The sequence below is a fragment of the Uloborus diversus genome, chromosome 6 (genome assembly GCF_026930045.1).
Source record: "Uloborus diversus isolate 005 chromosome 6, Udiv.v.3.1, whole genome shotgun sequence".
Lineage (NCBI taxonomy): Eukaryota > Metazoa > Arthropoda > Arachnida > Araneae > Uloboridae > Uloborus > Uloborus diversus.
Window position 1 is genome coordinate 22,670,934 of NC_072736.1, and position 24,328 is coordinate 22,695,261.

At 33.6% G+C, this 24,328-nt stretch overlaps 1 protein-coding gene across 1 annotated transcript in view; it reads right to left on the minus strand.

Moving 5' to 3' along the window:
• Positions 1 to 24,328, minus strand: part of LOC129224620 (neuroglian-like) — a 309,219-nt gene that overhangs the window by 151,313 nt on the left and 133,578 nt on the right. Inside the window, exon 3 of the mRNA XM_054859104.1 lies at positions 20,369 to 20,448. The gene's annotated coding sequence lies outside the window, so the exon portion shown is untranslated. The remainder of the gene's footprint in view (positions 1 to 20,368; positions 20,449 to 24,328) is intronic.

The following is a 24,328-nucleotide window of genomic DNA, read 5'->3' on the forward strand; positions in this document are numbered from 1 at the left end:
ACTATTGCTAAAAACTCATAAGCGGACATAAACATAACATTAACCTTGCAAACAGGAAACAAACGACATTAGTGCAGTCATTAGGCTGACATCGCATAAACTAATGACGAAACACCGATATACCGCCTGCCAATACTTTAAAACATATGAATATTTACACGATTTTAAAACAGGTTGACACGAGAAAGGTATCCTAATCGGATGGACGCATTGAGAATTTACAACACGTGCAAACATTTAATGGTGTCTACACAATATCGTCTAATGGCGGGTAAAAACATAGTAATCTCATTCCATTCATAATAGTTTTTGACAGAGATATATGTTGGAAATAAAAAGAAAACAAAAATGCTTTTAAGCAGAGCGAAACTAATTTCTCTCTCGGTAAATCATAGTGGTATGCTAATGGAAAGCTTTACCACCTTTTAAGCAACATCTAGTTCAGTTTTAATTATTTGAACTCTGGCTACATATTTAATTTCTTTTCCAGCTAATAAATAGGAGGAAATATTGGATTTGTAGAAAATTTCGAGTTGTTAAGGGTTTACACATTTGAAGGGCTCGAGGCAGAAATGTGACAAGCCACAAGGAGTGACTTTTCGATCAAAATTTTTGTTCTTCACAAAATTGAAATAAACATGACAATGGGTTATGTCATTTGGCGAAAAATAGATCTGGTTTTAGTATTGCAGAATGTATAATAGCTTTGAAAAACTCTACAAATATTTTTCACTAGTGGTACCCGCACGGCTTTGCCCGTAGTTGAAAATTAAAAGGTCATTTGGTTCGCCTGTATATTTACAAATAATGGATGACGAATTTCTAGCCAATTGGCTATGCTCATTCGCTCTCCCATTTCCACGTCATGATAATTTCGTAATTTACTTGTCCATCTTATGATAATTTGGCTCCGGAAAGTGTTCTTAAAATTGGAATAGAAAAAAAAACAAAATCGAATTTTCGAAAAATCGCTTCGAGGTGCACACCCCCATGCTACAACTAACTTTGTGCCGAATTTCGTGAAAATCGGCCGAACGGTCTAGGCGCTATGCGCGTCACAGACATCCTACAGACATCCAGACAGAGAGACTTAGAGCTTTAGTATTAGTAACTAGTCGTACCTGCACGGCTTTGCCCGTAATAGAAAAATTAAAAGGTCTTTTGGTTCGCCTGTACATTTACAAATAATGTATGGTGAGTTTTCTCGCCAATTGGCTTGTACCCATGTTACTGTTCCACGTTATGATGATTTCGTAATTTACTCGTCCATCTTATGATAATTTTGCTCTTAAAATTGGAATAGAAAAAGAACCGCATCGAGTTTTTGAAAAATCGCTTCGAGGTGCACACCCCCATGCTACAAACTAACTTTGTGCCAAATTTCATGAAAATCGGCCGAAATGTCTAGGCGCAATGCGCGTCACAGAGATCCTGACACAGAGAGAGATCCGGACAGAGAGACTTTCAGCTTTATTATTAGGAAGAAGATAAGTTGCAAATTAGCCTACTGAAAAATTCACATCACGTGGCATATCACATTTTTGCCCCAAGCCCAACATTTTAAGCTGTGTTGAACCCAATTTGACCATTTTTTGGTAAAACTGTGAGTGTATGTCTGTGGTGCTAGAACGATTTTTGAGGCTACTCGAAGTAAAAGAGTTTTATCACGAGAGTTTTCGTAGGGGTATCAAAAAAAATTTTGTTCAAAGTCAAAAGATCATTTTCTGAAAAAAATATTAACAGGCGGAGAACAGTCTCACATTTTCTCATCTCAATGCCTATCAATATTTTTTAATTTATCAGTATTTATTTAATTTTCTTTGGTTTTAGCTATATTTTGCGACAAAATAAGTGTTCTCACAAGATTTAAATTAATATTTTTCAGTGAATATAAGCTTAAACAATAAGTATTTTTTTCGAAAATGAGGGACAAAATTTTAACATGAATAGTGAATACACGTTAAGAGAACGCTGCTTCGGTTGATATTCAAGGACACTGAAAAAATGATCATTGCTTAAGTACCTAACATTGTAATAACCATTTTTTTAAGTTTGAAATTTATGTTAAAACTGTAAAACATACTTAATTATTTCCTTTTTTAAGGCTGAAGTCTTAATCTTAAAAAATTTAAACACTGATTAAAACTAGACTGTCGGAGAAAGGAAATTTCAATTAACGGAAGATATACAACTAATTAAAAGTTTTTTTACAAATTAAAAGTAACGACTAACGTTTAATCAAACGAGACTACAAAACAATTAAAAATAATCATTTTGGAATATGAAAAAAAATCATTTACTGTTACTTTAAAAGCAATTCCCTTCCAATTACATCTCTTCTCATTTCTTCAAAGTGTATTAATTAATCATTCAAAGTAAAAAGCAGAGAAAGAGGGCACTTAATATTTCATCCCGCAAAGTTTGCTTTTCAACTAAAGGTTAAAACAATTATCACCCACTCTCGAAATAAGAAAAATTGCATGTAAAGAAAGAAAACTAGACCCTGGATGAGATTTATTTTGCGCAAAACATAAATATCGTTTTTAAAATGAACAAACTCGTTCGTTATTTATGAAATAATACTAGTGGTACCCGCACGGTTTTGCCCGTAATAGAAAAATTAAAAAGGTCTTTTGGTTCGCCTGTATATTTACAAGTAATGTATGGTGAATTTCCTCGCCAATTGGCTTGTATCCACGTTACGGTTTCACGTTATGATTATTTCGTATCTCGCCAATTGACTTGTGCCCTTGTTACGATTTCACGTTATGATAATTTCGTCCATCTTATGATAATTTTGTTCTTAAAACTGGAATACAAAAAGAACCACATCGAATTTTCGAAAAATCGCTTCGAGGTGCACACCCCCATGCTACAAACTAACTTTGTGCCAAATTTCATGAAAATCGGAGGAGGGGTCTAGGCGCTATGCGCGTCACAGAGATCGATCCAGCCATCCTCCGGACATCCAGACAGAGAGACTTTCAGCTTTATTATTAGTAAAGATAAAGAAAATAATCTTGTGAACAAAACGATATTTTATTTTTATTCCAATAAAAGCAATTGTTAAACACAATATTTGTATTTATGAAAATACGTTTCAATAAATTTATGCTCGAAAAGTTGATACCTAAGAGGAATGGGGTTCTTTCCTTCAATCAAAAGTAGGGGAATGTGGAGCAAAGTAAAATGGTTAGGATGACTGAGTTTTTTCAAAATGAACATACCGGAAACTTGTTTTTAAAATTACAACACATAAAGAAAGAACATTGTATTTTATAATAAACTTGCGTTGAAACAGATTTTTTTTATTTTTGGCATAATTAATTCTTAGAGGGGGACTCAAGCACACTACGCCCCCTGCCTTATGGGCCCTCATGTTGTAAACAGGGACATGCACAGAAATTTTATGGCCCGTCACAAATGACTTCTTCAGGTTTCCTTTCTCCCCCCCCCCCCTATGCACGCCCCTAGTTGTAAAAGGTAAAAGACTAAGACATATTACGAAAACTAGGTCAGTTATCCCGAAGAGCAAAATGCAGTGACCGTTCAATCTCGAGGAAATATCCCCCAATCGAAAGTTTTCTAACACAATGCATCACTCCAAATGGACGCATGGAAAACGGTTGTCATTCCAGAAAATCCCTTTAAACGAACTGGACATCATCATCAAACAATCTGAATCAATAACGAGTCGGCGATAGTCGTAATGGAATCGTGTGTATGTAGAGGAACCATAATAATGCCCCTTTCTCTCCTTTTATGGAACATTTAATGACTGTGGGCCACCATTCCGTATCCATGACAACGACACAAATGTGACCGCCACCGTTCACTTAGGGGATCCATTACACGTCAGCAGGCCGAAGGAATGGGATGTCACGATTTGTGCTTTTACTTGTCGCTCGGGGGAGGGAAAAAATAAAAACTTGGTAAGAAAAGAACCTTCTTGGGTTATCTTAGCCAGCCACTTAGCGCGGCGGACTCATCGATTACCTCATGCAAAGATGCATTATCGCCGAACAATGGTTAGTTGCAGTGGCCAGAAAACCTGATAACACCGATCTGGAGGAAAATAGTGCGCCAGCGCAGTCATAAGGTCTTGACTAAAAGGTAGTACAGCAAGATTTATAGACAAAATTTTATCTCCGATACAGTACACGCTCCATATTGCGGCTATATCCTTTACAATTTTCGATAGAAATATCTATGTAATTTTTTTTAGAACAAAATAGAAAAGTGACATACTTTAGCTGCACACTGGCATTCAGTTTGTATTATAAAAATTAGTAGTTGACAGAGTGTGCGAAAGAGAGAGAAAGAGATTCGGGCAGGCAGAGAGAGAGAGAGAGAGACTAAGAGAAACAATGAGAAAGACAGGCAGCGAGAGAAAGTAAGACAAAGAGAGACAGGCAGAGAGAGAAAGTAAGACAAAGAGAGACAGACAGAGAGATCAAGATTGAGAGAGACGGACAGAGAGAGAAAGTAAGACAAAGAGAGACAGACAGAGAGATCAAGATTGAGAGAGACGGACAGAGAGAGAGACTGAGGGAGACAGACAGAGAGAAAAACAGACAGATAGATAGATAAAGATAGAGAGGGAGGGGGAGGGGTTATGGGGAAATTTTACTAAACCCCATTTCGTTTAGAGATTTATTTAATTCATGAGACAGACAGAGAGACAAAGACCGTGAGAGACAGACAGACAGAGAGGGAGGGAGACGGACAGACAGAAAGACTGAGGGAGACAGATAGAAAGACTCAGAAAGACAGACAGAGGGATAGAGAGAAAGATTGAGGGAGACAGACTGAGAGAGAGACAGACAGAGAGAGAGATATATAGACAGAGAAGGAGGGGGAGGGATTATGGGGTAATTTTAGTACCCCACTTCCTTTGAAGATTTATTTAATTTATTAATCTATTCTCTTATTAAACTTCGCAAAGTACTTCAAGATTTAGTAGAACTTCTATGCACTTTCGCGGGGAGGGGAGCTTCAGAATGTTTCAAATTTGCTCTCGTCTAAAACATTACATTTTGATATTACGCTTTAAATCATGCAGATTTGCTGAAACTTGCTGTTTTTCTTAGACCCAAAAGGTTTTGTGCCTCCAAGGTTTCGAGGTCTGTAAATCGATCCTTGCTTAGAATGAACATAATTGAAGAGTTACTACAAAACATTGGTATAAAATGAATTTCTTACGTTGAATGCTGACCTGACTACCAAAATTTGAAAGAACAGATTCCCTTTGCGTTATTACTAAATATTCATCTATTAAGGAAACATCTAAAAAGAATTATATATATATATAGAGAGAGATTTAAAATAATAAAAACTGCTATTAAAGAATTCTTAGAAAAAATATACGTTTATATCTACTAATTCAATGTGCTTAAAAATGATATTTTGTCACTTTTTAAAATAAGAAACTAGAGACGTACCGAGTAGCACTTTGACTGAGTAGCCGAGTACCGAGTACTCGGCCTTCCACTACTCGGCCGAGTACCGAGTTCTCGGCCTTTCACCACTCGGCCGAGTTACCAAGTGCCAATTATGTTTTAAGAACCACCGACACACGTGATGAATTTTGAACTTATTGGAATAGTAGTATAGACCTCCTGGTCCATATAATAGTTTTTAAAATAAATTCCTGCTGAAATTTAATTACGCATTACATAAACAATTTTGTTTGTGTCAAAAATTTTACAAAAAAATTATTTTTAAAATCAAAAATAAATAAATAAAAGGTATGATTAATCAAGTTCGAATTAAAACAAATAACAATAAAATCCCTCTAATGCAGACACTAACAGGACAATTTTTTTTGTCCGCAATAGAGAGGTATCCGCAGGACAGGGGTTTAATGATGTTATTTGCATTGGAACTGGGGAATTAAAAATTGTGCGCATAAGAGGGGTGTCGGTTAGGAGGGGTTTCACTGTATACCAAACAGTTATAGTTCTAGTCCGCCAAACATAATTTTTTTTCAAAAGCAGATAAAACAAATGTGCAGGAACACTGCAGACACGTGTTTTTGCCCCCCCCCCCCCCCGTTACAAGGAATGTCTTTTTCAGTGCATAACATGTGAGCTAAAGAATGTAAAGACATTCGACAAAAAAATCCAACTTTTATCGGATGCCTTTAAATCCACGAGCTCCCATCCATTTTTAATACATAAATTCCATATTTTCTATACTTGCCTTTTTTTGCATAATTTTTTAAAAACAAATTTTATTAACTTTGGGGACATTAAAATAAAGATTTATTCCATTGAAGCATTACAAACTTCATTATTCTCAAAATTTAAATTTGATTTATAAATTTTAATAGTAAATGATTGCAGAATACAATGCTTGCTCTTTTTTTAATATAAATTTTAGTATCTGTCTTGGACAATATTCAATTTTTTGCAACTACTCGGTATTGGCCGAGTATCTGATCAGAATTTGGCCGAGTACCGAGTACTCGGCAAATTGGCCGAGTATGCCGAGTACCGAGTAGTTACCGAGTACTCGGTACGTCTCTATAAGAAACCATTGAATTAAAAGCATTAAAACCACATAAATTATCTTATCAAAGTAAACTTACCGGAATTTACATCACTCATAAAACACTTAAAATCTTCCAGCAAAATAAACTACTACAAACAAAAAGGTCTTTTAGACTAACGTATAAGAAAAGCACTTTATTTCGCGACTTTCTAATACATTATAGCATTTCATCCAAATAGTATCTCTATTAAACAAACAAACATTTTTCAAACGCTATAAGAGCGTAAATGTTAATTAACTACTCCCAAACTCTCTCGGAATTCTCGTATTCTCCTACATAAAATGCGTGAAAGGGAACGTAAATTTCCGGGAAAAACGACTTTAATTCAAGAAATGCACTTTTCCTTAGGTTTTAGAGCGATTTTATTTCCTACTTCAGGCAGATACGCACAGCTATTATTCACATCACCGCTAAGCTTATGCACAAGAAACGTTTTACAGCATTAGGGGAACTTACTTTTTACAACATCATAAAAGTTAAAATGTATGTAAAAAATATTCCTTTTTTTTTTTTTAAACTAAGAACCGTATGTTATAAAAGTTTACATTTTATACTTTTCTTACGGAAAAAATGAACTAAATATAACTTTCGGAGAGGTTTGCATTTTTATGTTGGGAACTTTTTTTCCCGTAGGGAGTCGGTCTTTCTATCAAGCATGGGGAATATTTAAAAAACGATAAAGGTAACAACTTGGAATGTAACTTTTAAAGGCTAGGTAGAAGAGACTGAGAACAGTTGATCTCCTTTCTCGTTGGAGCTTATAATTTATATTTTTTATTCAACAGAACTAAACTATCTCAGGTTACACAATTAGAAATCTTTTCCCCGTTAAAATGCTCTGCAGTTTTTAAAATTTATGTATTAGAATGAAATATTTTCAAGAAAAACTAAAATTTGGCGATAGGATAAAGTATCCTTTGTATAAGAAGACTTGATCCTAATAAAATTTAAATCATTTACAAAAAAACAGCTGGATTTAATAAAACCTTTTTTTTTTCAAAAGCATTTGTTGTTTAAAATAGAATTTCTTTACAATATACATAAGCATAAAAAAAATACAGGTCGGGAAAAGAGGCAAAACATTTTCTTCGCTTCATATATCGTTATTATAACTGTTTAAAACTATCTAGGTAGCAGTTTTTGTTGACCGGTGAATGTAAATTGCATATTTTTGAAAAAAGAGATATTTCTTTTAAAAAAATTAAATAACTAGGGGGCTCCGCCCCCTGCTCGTTGACGCCCACCAACCACAGAAAATCGTTTCGCAATCTTATTTGTTCGCAAAGATTCAAATTGTTAATAAGAAAGAATCAGATTGAAAACGCGTTACAAGTTCCGTTTGGAACAAAAAAAAAAACAACCTTTGCCCGGGTTTTAAAGTAACTTGTACTTATTTGTAGAGCTATAGTTGCTAAGGGGCTTCTGAGCATTGCAAAACGGCAGTTTTGTACGCTTAAAAAGTAGCCTTCGAATTCGTGGTCACTAGTAATATTTTTTGCTCTTTAGCTAAGCGCTTGAATTGAGTTGAGCCTAGGATTTTTCGTTGAAACAGAAACTCTTATCCATGCTGCTCTAATCAATTGAGAAAGTTGGAACAAGCTTTATTTGATGCAGAAACAAATCTTTTTCGAACGACATTGAATGTTAAGGGGTGTGGGAAATCTTTCATCCCTTTAAGAGACAATTTACGTGAAATTTAAGCTTAAAAATTAATTATAAAAAAAACTAATTTGAAATTAAAAAAAAAAGGTGAAAAACCACCGGGGCTTGAAGTAATTTTGTACAAAGTTTCAAGGCAGTAGGTGCTATGGGGTCTCCTAAACGCAGACCCCCTCCACAGCATTCTTTTCACAATTTCTTTGACGCTACGTTTTTCAATATATAGAGAAAATTCAAAAATTGAAATTGATGGTTTCTTTTATCCTGGTTTCCAACTGAGAAAAGGCTTCAAAAACGTAAAGCTATAAAACTTCTAAAATATTTAAAAAAAATCTCACATTTCCATCCCTTTTGCGTCTTAGTTTCAAGTCGCTGTTCGAGCCTACTGAAACATCATTGCGAATATATCCACCCCGCCACATTTCCAATAAAATTAAGTTTGTGCCGGGGAATGGCCGTTGTGTGTCTAATGAATGTAATTATCGATATCGATCCCGCTCAATGTCTTGGAGAGTAATTTCTGCAGCACGAACTGCAGGAATTGATATCACCTCATTGAATGTTAAAATGAGAAGATTCTCCGATTATTATTACGGTTTTATCGAATCCATTTTCGGTGATAATAGCACGCAATGTCTTCATCGACTCCATTTTTCTCTTAAATCTTTTTTTTTTTTTTTTTTTTTTTAAATCTTTTGAACAATCACGAATTGCGTATTATCCTCACTTGGCCAAAGTTGATGTAACTCTGATTTTTCAGGTTGCCATGACGAACGGTTGTTTTTAATATCTATTTAGAGAGCGAAATTTTCGTCGTCAAATTGACAAACCGTCTATGATTTGGTTTTATTCTCCTTTTAAGGGCTTTACTCAAGCAGACGTTACATTAATAAAAACATAAAAAAAAAGGTTTTTTTTTGTGTGTAAAATTACGTTTTTTCAGAAAGATACACCTGTATGAACATAAACAAGAAAATTTTATCCAAATACAAAACTTTCAGATTGCTAGTTCCCATTATTTAAAATTGAGAAAAAATAAAAATAACATAACTTTATACACTGTAAATAATCTTTATAATAGCTGTACTGGTGGATATCGGCCATAAAATTTTTATCACCACATCCTAATCATCATTTCTTTTTTATGGATATGCCTCGTATTACCTATTCTAAAAAATCACCAGACATAACATGACGGGTGCAAATTTTTTGGCAAATTTTCATTCCAGTCTATTTGCAGTAACAAGAAACTCAACGAGTAGGGTCCTATCGCAATTCGAGACTGAGAAAAACATAATGCATTGAAGACGTCAAAATTCAAATGAATGTTGAATGACGGGTGTTCTTTTTTCTTCTTTTCTTTTTGTCAAAAACACGAAAAAGAAAAGAGAAAGATTCGTTTGTGATAGTTGATCCTTTATCACAGGCATGGAAAAAATTATTCTTTGAGTAGGAACACAAAGAAAAATACATTAAAATTAATTTTGCTTTGCAAAAATTGCTTTACTTATTTCTCAGTCAAACATAATATGCAGATAGATTTTAATGTATTTTAACTAGCAATTTACTATCTGTGAGGAACAAGACTACGTTAGTTAACACTTAGAAACGCAAAAAAAAGACCAAAAAAAAAAGGAAACATATTTTAAATTAAAAAAAAATTTGAGTGAAGAAGTTGATTTCTCTATTTCATGTAGCTTTCTCATATACTAGTAGCAAAAACTCAGTTATAATGTGTTCGTTTACTAAATTTTAGTTTATTTTCTACTACACAATATTTATGACGCTCAAAATAAATACAAAGATAAATATAAGCATTAACAACCGAATTAACTCAAAATACACTCGTTGTTAAAAGTGTTAAGTTAGTGGAAAAAATGCAAAATTTTGTTTATGTAGCAAAATGTTTCTTTACCTTACTTTTCATATAATCATCAACAGAATTGTTTAGTATAATTTATGTCAGCACACAAATTACAACGCAATTTTTGCTAGAAAAATCTTCAAGGTGATAAATGGTTTCTTTTAATCGTTGATACATTCAGCTAATTGTAGGTGATAAGAAAGAAACAGATTAATCAACTGTTATAATCAACTTAACTGCCGAACAATTGTTCAACGCAAGAAAACTATTGTTAAGCCGGCTGACTTATATTTTCGAATAATTTTTCATTAATTAGAAACATTTTTCATAGTTCACAAAATAAAAAAAAGCATTAAAATAGTATTCTAGAGGAGAAATTGCATGAACAAACATCAAATACATTCGTTTATGTATTTTCCACAATTCAAAAAAGAACGAACTGATGTGTGCATCACATGACCTTCCTTTTACACCTATTTAATGCTAATAGTGCCAAATAATAAGCAAAGAAACACTTTAAAAATTACACAGAAAAGTAAAGATAAACTGTCCAAGTTTTTTTTTTTTTTTTTCACACACAGATGTTCGATGTGTGCGCCTTTCGTAACGTTTTATGTAGACTAATTTTTCCAATTTTGTGAATTTTAATGTGATTCAATGGTTTACTTTCTAAACATCGCCAATAGTGGCCAAAATAAAACCAGATATAAAAAAAACGCCAAATTTGTCGCCAAGTTGGAGAGAAAACTTGGTGATCAAAAGCTTGGCGATACATCGCCAAGTGTTTGCCAAATTACAACACTACTTGAGTTTGCATTGAAATTAACAATGATTCCCCCCCCCCCAAAAAAGGTGTAAAAGACCCCCTTTGGAACATCCGAATGCAACCAAAAAGGGAGATGCACAACTAGACTCCTATAGGAGTCTACGTACCAACTTCCTAGGACGTACTGTTCTTGAGTTATGCGACAGACGTCACGAGAAAACTCGTTGTAATCAACTCGGGGATGGTCAAAATGGATACTTCGGGTGTCTATACGTTCTTAGGCACTTATCCATGTGTGGTCGTTCTGAAAAAAAAACTCAACATTCATTCGAGGGTGAGCAAAATGGAAATTAAGGCGGTTTTTGAGTGAAAATTTTTGTCGCGAATACAATACTTCCTTTTTTCTGAAAGGAAGTAAAAATAGACATCTGCATGAAAATATTCGTATAATACACGAAATAAATGTGAAGAAAATTAGCAATGTTTGCTCTCATATTCACTGTTAAAATATAACCTCAATGGAGAAAGTACATTTTCATGCATGAAACTAATTCGTTAAATTTAACCTGTTTCTGTAGTGAAAAATGAGTTAATGAGAATATTATCTCAGCGAAGAAACAACCTTTACCGCAGTCAACAGAAAGTTAAGAATTCAGAATAATTACACACATAATTTAAACTAACTGGTTTACATATTGTGCAAGTAGAAAATAAAAACAGTAATGTTAATTTTAGATTTTGCAAACACAATTAACTACTCTAGAAAATTAACCCTTTCTGGACTTTTTTTTTTTTTTTTTGCATCAGTTCATTTCGGTTTTAGCCAAAAACAACAACATACATAACGTAGACTTTCGTTTTCAAATTTCTACATAACTGGCAGACAATCAATTAGTAGTTGAATGGATACACGAATTAAGGATACACAAAATACAGTGGCGTACCTAGCATGGGTGACGCCCTGAGCGGTAATTCCCTCCCCCCCCCCACACACACACACATAACAAAAGAAAAACGAAAAAAAAGTTTTAATATTCTATGTAAACATAAAAACATGAAATTCATACAATTTTCAGAAACAATTGCACTTGTGTCAGTGGGCTAATGTACAAAAGACAAATAAAAACTATGAACGCTTTTTATACAATTTGCCCTAAACACAAATGTACTAGCTGTCGAAAGGTCAGTCGCTACGAGGTCGACGTATTGACAATATGAACCTAATCCTGAGTATGAGTTCACTCAATGATGTGCTCACACCCCGCAAACTATTCAAATTTGAAGTTTTAAAAATGCGTTCTTATTTTTCAAAAACTTGATATTTCCACTGTGGGTGTCACCTTCTCTCCTCCCTCCCCAGACGAGTGAAACCTGGAGCGGACCGCTCCTCCCCCTCGTAGTGACGCCACTGCTAAATAGATCGATAGACCTAGCAAAATAAATAAATACATAGATAGAAAAAATATTTCAGAACAAAATAGTTTTAAGTTGCTTATTTTACATTAATAGAGCATGCGTTGTGATTCAACCTAGAAGATGCACAGTTAGTAGCACGTTAAGCTGTTCCTTAGTGCAAACAGGGTTTAAAAAAAAAAAAAAACACATACACACACACACACACACACAACGGAAATGCAATGAAAAATTGTAACTACGAGAGACATATCTCATTGACATTTTCATTTGAGATTTTGTGGTCAACTGTATTTTAATAAGACAGCTGTATTTAACTGTGTATAAAAGGGAAAAATTTCCACATCGTACACAGAATAAAACTGGTAGGGAAGGTCCCCACCCCCACCAAAATATTATCACAGAGAGGAAACTGCATATACAGAAAGCATATCGCCAAAAATAATCACTTGGTTATTGCAGTAAAGCTTTTTTTTTTTTTTTTTTTTTGAAGAAACAGTAGGATAGCAAAGTAGATAAAAGCATATTTTACAAAAGTCAAAAACCTTTCACAAGAAAAAAAATATACTACATATATAGGAAAATATCGACTTGAACAATTTAAAATTCACGGCATTCTCACGACCTAGAATTGAAAAGAAAAAATAAAAGAAAATTACGATTGAAATCATATGAGAAAAAGCGAGCGCAGTTTCGTATTCCACTTCCCCGTCGAAATATTATGACAGTGGTAAAACTACATTTACAGGGTGCAAATGACTAAAAACTTATGAACGAAACTTCTATTTTGCTATCGAAACGTTACTAAAAATAAAATGTAGTTATGGGATATGCAGGGGCGTGCACACGGGGGAAAAGGGACACCTGTTGGCCCTGGCCCGAGCCTGAAGGGGGACCAAATTTTTTTAAATGAAGGTGGAAGTATAGGGGTAAACAATACGGAATCCCTTCCGTATTGTCCCTCCCGCCCGTAAGTCATTTACGACGGGCTTCAAAATTTCTGCGCAGGCCTCTGGGGATATGTATAGACTTCGAGTGACAACTACAGTTAGCACTTTTCACAACGAAGAAGTTAACATAAATAAATGAATAATAATCAAGGAAACACTTTCATCATACAAAGGGCAAAACGCAGCAGTTTTTGATACTACTTCCCTGTCAAAACATCATTACAAAGGAAAAAAAAACCTTTTGCAGGTCACATACAGAATTTCTTTTTTCCACTTACCAGTCGAAGTAGTATCGTGATGGAGAAACAACACTTACAGGATGAATATTGGAGAATGATTTCGCGTGATTTCGCAGTCACTTACATTTTAGCAACTTATAATTTAAAAAATATATACAGATATTTGAGTAATCTTAATAATAATAATAATCTTTATCTTTGTCTTCACTAATAATAAAACTGAAAGTTTGTGTGTTTGGATATTTGTGTCTCTAGATGTCTGTGTCTCTGGATGTCTGGATGACTGTTATGCGCATAGCGCCAAGACCGTTCGACCGATTTTCATGAAATTTGGCACAGAATTAGTTCGTAGTACAGAAGAGAGCACCTCGAAGCGATTTTTCGAAAATTCAATTTTGTTCCTTTTTTCTATTCCAATTTTAAGAACATTTTACCGAGCAAATTATCATAACGTGGAAGCCAATTACCATAACGTAGACTATCCAATTACCATAACGTAGACTATCCAATTACCATAACGTGGACTATCCAATTACCATAACGTGGACTAGCCAATTACATAACGTAGACTAGCCAATTACCATAACGTGGACTAGCCAATTACCATAACGTAGACTAGCCAATTACCATAACGTAGACTAGCCAATTACCATAACGTGGACTAGCCAATTACCATAACGTGGACGAGCGAACTAGCATGTGCGACTATGAGCGAGCAAATTAACATAGCAAATTGGCCAGAAATTCATCATTTGTAAATATACAGGCGAACCAAATGACCTTTTAATTTTTTACTACGGGCAAAGCCTTGCGGGTACCGCTAGTCATGAATGAAGAAAGAAAAATTGGGCGCACAAAAAATACATACTTGAGCATTTCTGACTAGAAAGTGGTTAAAAGTTGCGCAGAGGGCACGCCAAATAAAATAGCAACTTTCATTGAAAAAAAAAAATGCCAAACAAAATTTATTTATCGATTTATTTACTAGGAGGCTCCGCCCCATGCTCCTTTCGCTCCTCGCCTGCGGTGACTCAATGCCGTCTGCGGCGGGAGACAATAGGGAAGTTGCAACCTATTAAATGTTCATATTTTGGCTATGGGATATTGTTAATTGACCCTCAAAACTAAAAAATTCACCATCGCCGAATTTTAAAGCACCGTGGTTGATTTTTAATGAATTTTTAAAAATCCACGCGCAAAAGTGCGCGCTTCTGAAACGTCACGAGCCTACGTCACAGGGCGCGAATGGGCAGCCTTCCGCCGAAGCTCCCTTGTTTTCGCTAGGAACATTTTGAGCGCGCTGATATTTTTATTTTTTAGAAATTCAATAATCCTTTTGAACACACTATGGAGGCCGGATTCGTTAAAGCGCAATCTAAATAATCTTCCTCAAATAACACCAATGAGATATTCGAATATTTTCGAGAGGATGAGAGGTTTAATGTTCCAGAAACGCGAGGAGTTAAATGCGAGGAGAAAGCCTTTTACGTTTCGTCTTCGAAGTCGAATGCGTGACCTTCGCTTCTCCCCTATCGGAAGTGGGGATGACGTCACTTCCTATGCCATTTGACGTCACAAGAGCTTGAACTTTAAAAATTAATTTTAAAAAAACTACTTATCGTATCGCAAAAACTTTTTCACCTATGTTCATCATACATGTTACTCTATCATATAAAAATAAAATTGAAAAATCGAAAACTTCCCTATTGATGATTTTAATGCTTTTTACTTTTAAATGTCCGGTCGCTCCCTTATCTCTGTCTCCTTACGGTTTAGAGGGGTGAGACAGGGCTTAGTGGCTTCTCTTGGATGTCCTGCATCCAACGGTACGAGAATTGACCTGGTAGACATTGTTAAGCAAAGGAGATAGGGCTGCAGACACACATACAGACGTGCACAGAAATTTATAGCATAGATTCTCGCAATGTTCATATTGCTAGTAAATCCCCCTCTCCCAACGTCACAAAATGCTTTGAATCAATTAAATATGGTCAGCAGTTAAATAATACGGAGATACTACCGAGTGTGTGTATAGGTATATGTTAAGCATATGGTGTTACTCGCACCAATACAAAGTAAATTCACCACATAACTCAAATCCTAAGATAACAATAATAATTAGGAAATTCATTTTTAACTAAACCAATTATTAATTTTCAAAATAGGTTGCTCATAATTAGTTAGCTTTTCTGTAATTTCGAACCAAGTTTATTTTCCTAACAATCACTAAAACATAATCAAACTAAGAAGCTCCTGAAAATTCTTACTGATTTTAGCAGTAACATCCACCACATGGTGCAAATCTTAATAGTTTAGTGTCTTTTTCAATTTGATAATGATGTAAAATGATCAGAAAGGTAATTAAATTATTGTCAGAAACACAATTATTATCTCTCGGATGTTGCAAAACGTACTTTTCCGTTCATTCACGTTCAGACTAGTTTCTGCCGTACAAATAATAACCAGAGAACAGTAATTAACTCAACGTGAGAAATCAACCGTGAGTCATCAACACAGATTACAAAACTCATTCACGCGTAGTTTGAAGTTTAATTGAAACAGTTGATCAGTTGGGTGAAGTTTTAAAAAACTCATAGATGTGTAATTAAGAAGTTAGTCAAGATGAAATATTAAGCCAATTTTTCTATTGAAACAAAGGTTTGTTCTTCGTAAATTATGGGATTTTCTTTCCTCAGTTTCTTCTTTTCAATCGTATATTTTTAAAGAAATAGGTTAGTATTCGAAAAGAGAATGAACACGTTCCATGGAACAGTTTCTAATTTTTAATAAAAAGCTTCAAAAGTTTTTTGTTAGATGAACTGGCAACAGTCACTCCTTCTACATAAATCCAAAAAGGAAACGACTTGAGAATTCTATGTTTGTCAACTGGCTAGGCACGAAAATTTAAATGTTATCCAAAATTTGTTTAGTTTGAGAAGAGTAATTATTTTGCTGTGACAACATTACGTAAAAGTCTGAAGAAAGCATTGCAATTCTTTCCTTTCTTGTTATGTTTACCAAAATGTTCTCATTTAAAAGATAAAAATATTTTTTTATTATTTTAGTTATAAAAATTAGGTGAGTTATGAAGAGACATTTGAATGCCTCAATTGCCAAATCGATTAACTCCACTTTTTAAAAAAGTACTCATTTCTGCTTTAATAGTGCTTTATCAATGCTCAGCATGTGAATTTATGTTAAAGTTTTGGTTCAGAACATTTCTGACCATGTGATGGCAGAAAATGTAACCCGAGGGGCTATTTACTCCTATGGATAACACCATCTTCTTCATTACTATTTTCTACTTTCTTGTTATGGAGTTAATCGATTTGGCAAGTGAGGCAACATTTATCGTTCTTTACATCATAATTTAGGTTTTACGAAATTGTATTCTAGTTTAAAATATATAAATATTCTGATTAATTCTGCATTAGAAACTGACACGAAACTATGCTGAAATATGTGTGGTCCTTTTCTAAGGAAAATATTTTAATTAATCCTGCGTTATAAAATTGACGTGAATATGAGCAGAAATATCTGTGATCAAGGGCGGATTCAGGGGAGGGTCAAAGGGTCAGCTGACTCCCCTGTGACAAAAATTTTATTATAATTATTATTAAATTTTATTTTTATTTATTTTTTCAGATCCGAGTACATGGAGTCGATGTTAACCTTTTTTTTTTTTTTTTTTTTCGGCTTAATCCAGTGAGTTATTTTTTCTCAGAGCGTCATAATTCAAAGGATTGACTATGTTAATTAACTGCGGTATTGCCATTTTGAGTTTTTTTTTTTTTTTTTTGTTTTTTGTTCATTTTTAAAAGAACAATAATCTCTAATGAGCCCAAACTTCTTTCAGAGCACTCTTCCGTCTCAAACCTCATGTCGTGTGTAGTGTGTGCTTTTTCCAAACATTTTATAGCTATATTCTCAAACATTCAAAGCTTACAGTAACTTGCCCAGCCTGTCTGACTAAAGAAATGTGACTTTTGATAAAAATTTGAGGGAATATGATTCTTGGCGCAGGTTGAGCCATTAAAAAAATTAAGAGAGGGGGGGGGGATATGATGAAAAAAAGATTTTTGATCTCATTTGGTGAGGCGTTGTACTCCGAATGCTGGCCACCTTGAACCTTGACCCCCCTTACAAAAATTTCTGGATCCGCCCCTGTCTGTAATCCTTTCCAATTAAAACAATCTTTCTAATGAAGAAAGAATTGCATTTTAACTTGCGTTTGAGTACCTTATTTCTGTTCAAGTACAAAGTTAAATATACATAAATGAATTGATTTTTCGATTTCATTCCATCAACAACTCTACTTCGCCACTTATTCACATTTGGTTTGTATCCACTCCTTCATTTTCTCAGAAATGCAAAACGTAATAGCGCTAAAAGTACATCACGTTGAACGGTATTACTATAACACAAATCTCCGTACTCAAAAATTCTATCTATTTCTATAATGCAAAATGTATTACAGCTAGTAGTACATTACCTTAAGCGAAAATCTCACTAAGCATAGTAGATTCAATGGTAAACTCAATTTAACGCCATACAACGAACTCATAAAATGTTCGGTAGGAAAAGCAGATGATCAAGCTTGATCATTGGATGCAACACACAAACAGCCAACATAAAGATCTTGAAAGAAAAAGATAAAACGCGGAAATGGTAAGCTATAAAAGAGGAGCCCCTGCCGTAGAGTGATTTGGCGGGCGTCCAAAAAAGCAACTACAGTAGCGAAGTTCGCCGAGGGAGAGCCAAAAGGACATTAGCAATCTTATTGCAATTTTTGAGTTCGCTTAATATGAGATTGCAATTTTCTCAAAAAAGTTAGTTTGAAATTGAGCATTAACGTGATGATTCTGGAACTTAAAAAAAAAGAAGCAAAAAAAAGAGAGGGGCTGAAGAGAGGGTAAACATGGTACGGGGTTTATATAACCATTATCAGGGGTGCTCACAGGGGGGGGGGGGATTACAGCGCAAGTAGCGCCATCAAAATTTTCTGGGGGGGGGGGGGGATTTTAAAAGTTATTTATTAAAAAATTTAAATTTATTAATGGAAAAAAATTTACGTTTATGTATTGATTTATTTTTCGTTTAAATTGTTTATTTTATTTATTTTCATTTTATTCTGTTTATATTTTAATTCATTCATTTAGTTAGTTTGTGTGTGCAATGTGTATATGTTTTTGCGTAGCATACAACTTTTCTTTTAAAATAATATAAATAAAATAAAAAAGAAAAAGCAAATTAAAAAAACAATTCACAAAAAATTAAAAAAAAAATTAATTTAATTTAAAAAAAAATAAACTAAAAAATAAAAAAAATTAAAAAAGAGAAAGAGAGTTGAGAAAATTTGGGGGGGGGGGGGAGATTTGCGCCATTGAATCTGGCCACCCCTGACCACTATATCAACCAAAAGTATTGGGGCACTTTCAAACATGCACGTTTTTACGCATTTCCCGAGTAATAAAAGATTAATTGTTGTGTAATTTTTGTCACAAAAAAGGTATGTTCCAGCTGTCATTTTCAAATAACTATTAATTTGTCCATGCATTTAGGAAACCAGCAGCCTTTGATGATCCTTCATCGTAAATAGCTGAGAATAAGCAATAAATTTCAGAAAAAAAAAAGTTAACTTAATATGTAGAATTAATTTTAATATTTTCGTGAAAGTATCACTTATATTCACGAAGGTATATAAGCATTTGTTTCAAAAATACAAATTTTATTTCAAGGTTTTTGGCTCATAACACGAAGTTTCCTGTCATCCCTCACAAAACTTTCAGAATATTTGTCAGCATGCAAGAAAAGCATAAAACTAAAATATGAAATTAAAATATTGAAAGTTCCATGAATTATGAACGTTTAAAGCCATTAAATTTTAACTGCGCAGGCGCGAAAATTTATAACGTTTACAATTTAAAACTCAAGTAGATCTCCCAACTCCTAATAGAATTCTTCTAATTTATATAAATTTTATATTTCTTTGAAACCATAACATGCATACTTATTTCGTAATCAATAATTTATTTTCAAAATTTAAACATATTGCCTACTTTTTTGAAAATTGAAAAAATTGAGGAAAATTTCAACTTTTTAAAATCCCTAAGGCTTTTTTACTTTTGCACTAATTTAAAAAACGTTTTTTGCAAAACGATCCCTATAGTCATCTCTAAAAATCTGCATTCATTTGATTATGAGTTCATTCGAAATTTTTCTGTGATTAATTATGTAAAAAATCAAAGTTTTTTTTTTTAATTTGGTTTTTAAAGGTTTAACATGCTCTAAACATTTGAGTAATTAATGAAATGTTTATCCAATGCACAGTTTTGTCAAATATATTATCCCAATTGCAAAAAGTATTACTTTAAAGCTGTATCTTTAATAGAAAAAACCCTTAGGGATTCTAATGACATGAAAACACAAAAAAACCATCATCGAGAAAAAGCAATTTGAAGTTTTTCTTTTGCATAAGAACACATAGGGAGCATGGCCTAAAACCACTCATAACTTTTTAAATATTTGAACTAAAGCATTGAAACTTTTCCCCCGTGTTCAAAATAGTTTTTTGTTTTGAAATAAGCAATAAAAAAACCTTTTGATCGTTTCATCATTTTTGAGGTACTGTAACCCCTTAAAGATATCGGCGCTGAAAAATGAGCAGAATTTCAATAATTGTTTGACAGACGACGAATCGGAAGGGGTCGTTCACAAATTTGCAACACTAGCCTGCAATCGTTCAGTTTGAATCATGATAAAAGCAGATTATCTGTTACCCTCTTACCAATTACAAGAGGAGAAATGATATACTTGGGTTCATAACCCGCGAATTTTGTTCAATAACTACTATTCTATTATATAAAACAATACTTTTAAAGTTTCACTTGCATGAATCACCAAAGTTAAAAAGCAAAATCTTACCTTTTGAATATCATTCATTCAAGGTGAAAGGTTATTCTCAGCTAGAGTTGCACATTTACACTAGTATAGTATGAGGTTCACTGAAAAAGAAAACGCAATTATAAACACTAAACTCCATATAATATAAGTACACATAGAAATAACAATATACCAGTGATCTCCCTCAATGTGAACACTCCCTAATGTGAATACCCGATATTCTGAAGGTTCCGGCGCATACATATGCATTATTCAGTTTCCCTCTCTGATGAATACCCCCCCCCCGCCCTCCACGAATCTGAAAACTTTTGTTCCATCCCATGTGTGTTCAGAATCGAGAGCATCTACTGTAGCGAGAAACATTGAGACGTAAGATTTGTTACATCTTTTTTTTTTTTTGATAAAAGCATTAATATGGTTTAAAGCAAGAAAAATCGAAAAATTCAATCACAATTTATACTGTTTCTGACTCAAAATCAAACACCAAAAATATTAGATGAACTAAATCGGATACTTATCACAAATAATTATTCATTCTTTAATAATCAGAGTCAGAAAAATTCATGATATTTTCGAAAATATCCGATATTTTGATATGTCTCAGATATTTTGATATACATCCGATATTTTCAATCAGCACAATCAAAAGTTTTCAAAATATCGTCTCAAATCACTTTTTATTTTCTTATATTGTTATTACAATATGCAGACTTAAAATTAAGGTTTCTTTCATTATTTATATCTAATATTTCATTTAACATTTTTATAAATTTTAATGGAGTTAATTTAGCATTAGTTGTTTAAATCATTTTCCTTTTGTTACCTAGTTTTACGCAGTTATATGACTCAGAAATAAGATATAACATTAGTTCGTGCACAGTCATAAGACATTTTCTTTTTTTTTTTTCTGACCAACGTTTATTATTTAACTAAGCACTTTTAATATGAACCAAAATTGTTACATTACAAATAATTTTATAAATAAAACGAGCTGATGTGTGCCTCACATAACTTCCTTTTACTCCAATTTAATGTCATTTTCCCATTATTGGTAATTTTAATGTGATTCAATAGTTTACTCTCTAAATATCACAAACCGTGGCCAAATTGAAACCAGATTAATTTTTTTTAATCGCCAAATCTGTCGCCAAGTTGGCGACAAAACTTGAAGAGCAAGAGACTGGCGATATATGGTGGCCAAGTGTCCGTCAAATTGTAACACCACTTGAGCTTACATCGAAATTAACAATGATTCCCCCTCCCCCCCAGAAAGGGACAAAAGACCCCATTAGAAACACCCGATTGCAACCAAAGGGGAGGTGCACAACTAGACCCCACTAGGAGTCTACGTACCAAATTTCAACTTTCTAGGACATACCGTTCTTGAGTTATGCGACATACATACGCACATCCGCAAATACGTATATACAGACGTCACGAGAAAACTCGTTGTAACTAACTCGGGAATCATCAAAATAGATATTTCGCGTGTCCATACGTTCTTAGGCACTTATACACGTGTGATCGAGTCGAAAAAAAAACTCAACATTCATTCGGGGGTGAGCAAAATGGAAACTAAGGTCGATTTTTGAGAGAAAATTTTTTCGCGAATACAACACTTCCTTTTTTGTAAAAGGAAGTAAAAAAGGAACATTATATTACTTTGTTATGTTAAATATGTAATAATACATCATTGAAATATAGTACACAACTTTTTGGTTTATTTTTAATAATAAATGAACAATATTACTATGATTGATATAATTTTTATATTGAAAATACCGTAGTTGAAAAAATAAATATCGCATATATATCGTGATATATATCATGATAGATGTCGGCGAACCCTGCTAATAATACACATTAAATTTAGAAATTCGATTAATTTTTGGGAAAAACAATACGCAAAATGTTACACGAAAGGGACAAATTTCGAGATTCATTCGTAAGTGTTTTGGTACAAATATAACCCAGTTTAGATGAAAAAAGACGAATCGTTGATCGGATTAATGTTCATCAATGAGAGTTAATCTGCTTAACAAAACGAGCGTGGAAGGAACCGAGGGAAAAATGCAAGATTTCATTGAATATTAATCATTGCAAGCATTTTGTAAATGAAACTCTTTATTTTCCTTAGCAGATTAAACGAAGAAAAAGAACAGAAAACATAAAAACATGAAGAGAAAAAATAAGAAAGAAAATAAAAAAGAAAGTGGAGAAAAAGAAAAAAAAAAGGAAAGCAATACAAAGAGAAAGAAACATAGAAAGGAAACGAAAGACATTAAATTACGCTTAATAAAAGAGCAAGTTTAACCTCTTATGTACCATCGTATTTTAGTTATCAGTGATCAGTGGTGGTTAGACTTGCTGCCGTTCACCCAAATTACTTGTGCTCGATCTCCGACTTAGAAAGAACCTATCACTTCTTCCATGCTACTTTAGGCAATTCGAAAGCTTTAAGCTACAAGGTAGGAAATTAATGGAAAACACTATGAATTACATTTCAAAAGTTAAAGAAAGCATCGGGATGAAGAGGTGATTCGGCGGGACGTGGTCAGAAAAAAAAAGGTTAGGATATCTACCAAATCACCAAAGATTTACCAAATAACCAAATCAAAGAGTCAAAGCTTATCCTTCAAAAATGGAGACCTTAACTGACAAGAATACTAATCGAAGGAAAAACAACTTTTGTAGACTGACCTGAGGCCTTCAAGAGCCGAACAATATACTGTACACTGAATTAAAACTTTTCCAAAGTTGAAGCTTCAAAGACGAAGTTGTTTGAAATTCTATCACATAATCTGAGATAATTAACAGCTTCCTTTTAAAAAGAGTCTTAAAAGACTTTAAATAAATATATCGTACGAATTTTAAACGAAAGCATAATGACAGATTCAAAATTTTCAGCGATACTTCATAAATAACATCTTAAGTGAGAAAAAAGTAATTTTCACCAGGCCCAAGAGGCAAATTTAGTCAAAAAGCTTTTAATCTAAAGAAAAGTTCTTCTCCACTCTAGACTAAGTGGTTCTTAAGTACGCATTACATGCTGAGGCATTACGGTGTTTTTGCGAAAGACAATGACAAGATTAAATATTTAAACTGTCACTCTGAAAAAATTTAGTTTATTAGACAATATGAGAAAGCTGGAAAAAATAATCAGATTGACAACGCTTTAAACACGAATTTTCAGTAATCATGACGATTTCAAAAATATATATATATATATACGATCACAGAAGAATCCCACAAATAAAGGTTATGATTACACGGACACCGAAAAAAAAATATTATCCTAATTAATTACTTAAATTCGGCTTTTGATTAATTAATTATTATCGAAACAATCGACAAGAAAGAACAAAGGAATAATGATTATTCGAAATGCTTGCTCAATAGCAGAAAAAAGGGGGGTCGGAACCAATGAGGTTGCATTTAGCTGCCTTACCCAGTGTTACACGGTTTCCCTTGAAAATAAAAGTTGTGTCAAGTAAAGCACGTTCAACAATCAGGTTTAAACAAAAGGGGAGAGGGGTGTAAACACTCCCGCCAATGTGTAGAAGAGAGAAAGTTTATGACTCAAAATTTAAATTTAGACCAAATTGGATTTTTTTTTTTTTTTTTTTTTTTTTTTTTTAATTTCAAAATTCTTTTATGAGAATTTCTGAGCACCAAAGGACCTCTGTGCCAAATTTGGCAAAGATCCGACGAAAACTGAATTTGTATAAAGAACATACACACACAAATAAGTGTCACAGTTCACCAAAACCTCTACCTCCCTTTGTTATCTGTCACGCTACTTTTCGTGCATTCTTATTAAAAATTGAGATGTCACACTTCTTGTCATCCTCTCACTCCTCATATTAACACAAGGGTCACACTTCACCATAACCCCTCCCCCTGTTTGTAATATGTCACGCTACTTTTCATACACATTCTTATCAAAATTTGCGTAATGTCGTACTTCTTGTCACCCTCTCA